The sequence below is a fragment of the Scylla paramamosain genome, chromosome 35 (assembly GCF_035594125.1).
Source record: "Scylla paramamosain isolate STU-SP2022 chromosome 35, ASM3559412v1, whole genome shotgun sequence".
Classification (NCBI taxonomy): domain Eukaryota; kingdom Metazoa; phylum Arthropoda; class Malacostraca; order Decapoda; family Portunidae; genus Scylla; species Scylla paramamosain.
In genome coordinates, this window is record NC_087185.1 from 8,895,001 (window position 1) to 8,900,000 (window position 5,000).

The window sequence follows — 5,000 nt, forward strand, 5'->3', positions numbered from 1 at the left end:
GAGAGAGAGAGAGAGAGAGAGAGAGAGAGAGAGAGAGAGAGAGAGAGAGAGAGAGAGAGAGAGAGAGAGAGAGAGAGAGAGAGAGAGAGAGAGAGAGAGAGAGAGAGAGAGAGAGAGAGAGGAGAGAAGAGGAGAGAGAGAGAGAGAGAGAGAGAGAGAGAGAGAGAGAGAGAGAGAGAGAGAGAGAGAGAGAGAGAGAGAGAGAGAGAGAGAGAGAGAGAGAGAGAGAGAGAGAGAGAGAGAGAGAGAGAGAATATATGAGTGTTTTTCTGTTCATCTTGTCCACATCTTAGTCTGGAATCTTCGCAACATCTTCACCACATTTACCCGCATTAACCACATCAATGAGGTTAATAGTGTGACATTAACTTCAAGAAGGTCGTGGGGAAGATGACAAGCATACAAATGATAACTAGATGACTAAGGTTGAAACTAAGGGTGAAAGTAACAGGAAAACTACCATTAGGAAACTGCAATATTAAAACACACACACACACGCACGCACGCGCCTGTCAAGTATGGAGCAATCCAAAATGACAAACAAACAGGGAAAAAAAATAGAAGCACAGCACGTATTAAGAAAACATTCCCCTCATGAAATAATAACAATAATCTTGGGAGGGAAAAAAAAAACTTCCGGACACATTTTCTCACGGATAATCTGCTTACTCGACACCTTCCAGGGAAATGAAGTCACGAAGGATCATAAGTAAGAAACAAGATAGGAGTAAACGTGTGAATACGAAACGAACGAGGAAAAAAAAATCGACGAATAAAATTTTTTATGGGTTAGGATTCAGGTCAAGGGCCTGAGGAGGAGAAAATAAGCTCACTCGAAATGCGACTCTCAAAAAGACAAGAAATTCCATAAAGTTTTCTACTATATTTTCGAAGGTGTCTTCATTACTCCTCTTTTAGAAAACTTGTCCCATTTTCCTTCATCAAAACTAAATTAAAAGCAAATCGTTACCTCTTATATGAAGAAAATGAGGTATGCAAACTCATTCACTCAAACAATAACCGAAACAGCATCAAAACACAAGAAATGTTCCACTTTTACAAAACTCTTCTCATTTTCTTTCATTAAAACCCCCAAAAAAGGGGAAAACGCAGCTGAACTTAGATAACGAAAAATATTGTAGACATGCACATGCAACAATAACAATAACAATAATAACAACAGTAACATTAACATTACAATATATACTTTTTATGTATTATGTACAATATAATTATACTTTATTTCACCAGCTTACGTACACATGAACAAAACTGGTTGCGGAATAAGGAATATGAAATTTAGGTGGACATGATAAAGTAGTAGATAATATAAAAATAACGTAACACGAAAACAACACACACCGCACACACACAAAAAAAAAAAAAGAGGAAAAGAAAAAAAATATACTAACACCACCACTACTAGATTACAAGAAAAAGAAAACGGAGCACTCAGATCGACTAACATGAACGAAAAAACGGGAGGATATTGGACAACCACAAACAGCGGCAATAACAAGAACAGCGCAACCACTAATGAACCGCAGGAAGCAAAAATGAACACTCGGATAGACTTGTATGAAGGAAAGCGAATGAAAAGTTTGAACACCAAGCACGAGTAGAAAGAACACCAACGAGTGACAAGGAGAAAGAAAAAAGATGAACACCCAAATAGACTTAGGTGAAAGAGGGGCGAAAAATGAACATCCACAAACAACACCACCACCATCACCACCACCACCACCACCACCACCACCACCACCACCACCACCAACAACAACAACAACAACACTAAAGAAAAAAAAAAGGGAGCACCCACCCACATATTTTTACATGAAAGAACACGGATGAAAAACTAAACAACTATAAGGGACAACAACAACAACAACAACAACAACAACAACAACAACAACAACAACAACAACAAAACAACAAGGAAAAAACAATCAGACACTCCACCATCGTTACCTTCACCTCCTTTCATGGCGGCCTGAACGGGAGCACAGACAGACACACACACAGACACACATACACACACACATCACGGCATTCCCACAGCCACGCGGGCACAAGGGCGCGGCGAGGCGAGACTATCACTGACCTGGAGAGCAAACCACACTAACAATGCAATGCCAGGAGCTCCCCCCCTAACTCCTGGGAAGGAAGGAAGGAAGGAAGAAAGGAACAAGGAGGAGGTAAAGGAAGAGGTGGAATAGTGAACAAACAATGACTTCCAGATTTCACATGCGGTTATTACAAGTCAACAAGACCATCCCGCCGCTGGAGTGTCCTTGAGAGGGTCGCCCTGTAAAGCATGACGTAGCTAGTTGTAGAAGAAGAGGAGGAGGAGGAGGAGGAGGAGGAGGAGGAGGAGGAGGAGGAGGAGGAGGAGGAGGGGGAGGAGAAGGAGGAGGGGGAGGAGAAAGAGGCGGAGGAGAATGAGGAGGAGGAGGAAGAAGAAGAGGAGGAGGAGGAAGAGGAGGAGGAGGGGGAGGAGGAGGAGGAGCCGATGGAAAAAAGAGGAGTCACAGAAGAAGGTAGAAAAATTAAGAATTAGAAGAGCAGGACGGGAAGAAAAAAGTCACAGAAGGAGGAAGAAAAATGAAGAGTTAGCGTAGAAGGAAGAAAGAAAAAATGGGAGAACTGAACGCAAGATCAGAGACAGAGAAAGAGGATGTGCAAGAAAACACCAGAGACAGAAATAACAATGAAAAAAAAGAGAAAGATTGAGAGAAAAGACGAGGAGGAGAGAGGAAGCAGGAAGATGAATAAGAGGACGAGAGATGGAAATTACAGGAAGAAGAAAAACGAAGAATTAGAGAAAACATGCCAAGCGATATTAAACAGAACGAACAAGAAATCAGAGCAGGGAGGAAGAAAACAAAGAATCAGAGGAAGAGAATGTGCCAAGCGATATTAAACAGCACGAACAAGAATCAGAGCAGAGAACACACTACCGGCGTGACGTGAAACCCTACCTTCGCACCCTCACCCTTCTGCCCCAGGTGAGGACGCCCGCGGGGAGGACCCACCTGGCATAGACAACGCGGCTTGGGGCTTATGGCTTCAGGCTTGGGTTGGGAGACTGTGGGTGCAATTATGAAAGTTAATCTTAATCGCTGGTGAGGAAGAAGGCAATTAAGGGTGGTGATAACGAGCGAGGTGACCGTAGCCTACATACTTGGTGAAAGAAGGGAGAGAGGGGAGAGGAGAAGGGAGAGATGTATAACAGGTAAAGGTAGACGCTGGTTAAATGCACCTCTTTCCCCCTGATTTATGGTAATGGAAGAGGGAAAATAATGGGTGACTGAGACTGACGGATGAGGGAAGGCCAGGAGAGAACTTAACTTGCAATATTTATGATACAGGGGGTTAAGCTACCTACGGTAAATTATCATAAAAACAGGAGTTAGAAATGCAGGTACGTAGATTATGAAACATACCTGATTATAGTGTCAGGTGAAAATGAGGCTGAGAAACGGCAGCAAAAATTTGTACTTAAAGATTTTTCATTACAGCTCTCCTCCTCTCTCAACCAAACAATAAACAAGCATAAGAATAAATTAATGTAAAATAGAATTAAATAAAAACATTAATAAAGATTCTAATTTTCAAAACATATTATAAAGATGAAAAGAAAATAGTAAGTCCAATACAACTCTAATAAAAAATAAATAAACGTGCAAGACTCAATATGAGTATTTTTATAAACTCAAGATAATGATACAGAGCATTACAGTGCTAATAAACGTAGTTACTTCCGAAATGATAAAGTATATCCAGAATTGCTTAAGCTTATCACAAAACACTAAATCTAACCACGAAATATTAAAGGTTATCCAGAAATCCAAAGTTTAACCTAAAATACTAAAGTTTATCCCAAAATCTTAAAGTTTACCCAGAAATGCTAAAGTTTACCTTGAAATTCGTACGTCAGAAAATGCAATCTTGTGTAACCTGAATCAGCGTCTCGTGAACTCAGTGGCCGAAGGTGAAACAGAAGTAGGTTGGGAGGAAAGTGACCTGGTAAGGATTAATCAAAGTCACACACACAATCCATCACTTACATTGTACTTCGAGTGACCGGAATATAAAAAAAAAAAAAAAAAAAATTGACCTAATTAAGTCGTCACAAGACACTTCAAATTACTTTCATTTCCTGACCCGAAGTGAATTTAAGACCCTGCTCTGGTTTGTTAAGTGAAGCAAATTGTACTCAGGTGAGGTGGAGTAACCAGGTGTGTGGAATAGTAATTAGTTATTATCGCACCTGGAGATTTCAAGGCCACAGTGGAAAGTTATCTAAAAATAGGTCTTTCAAGGAGAATAACATGGAGGAGGAGGAGGAGGAGGAGGAGAAAAAAAAGAAGAGGAGAAGAAAGGAGAAGAAGAGGAAGTGGAGGAGGAAGAGGAGGAGGAGAAAAAAAGAAGAGGAGAAAGGAGAAGAAGAGGAAGAGGAGGAGGAAGAAGAGGAGGAGGAGAAAGAAGAAGAGGGGGAGGAAGAAGAAGAGGAGGACGAGAAGGAGGAGAAGGAAGAAGAAGAGGAGGAGGAGGAGGAGGAGGAGGAGGCGGAATATACAAAGGAATACAAAGGAAGACAAACAGCAACTGACCCTGAGGTCCTTACTTGGCTGTTTATTGAGACTATTTACTAACTACCAGTGACAGAGACAGGACAGCAAAGCAGAAGGCTCCTCCCCACCCACCCCTCCCTCCAGCCGAGGCTGGCAGGAAAAAAGGCGAAACCATGTGATATTGAAAAACCACATGGAATTTTTGTAGAGAGTGAAAAGGAAAAATGTAATCTACGTCTGACTACAAGTGTTTGTGGGGGGAGGTGTTAAAGCTTGGTAAATATAATGTTTGTGGTGTGCTTTATGTACGTGGATGCACAGTGTGTATGTCGAATGGGTGGTGCGGCAGCCTTGCCTGGCGCTTTCTAGGGAGGCAGCAGTCAATCAGGCCCCAGCTCCGTTCAATCCACTGAGATAGCATACTTT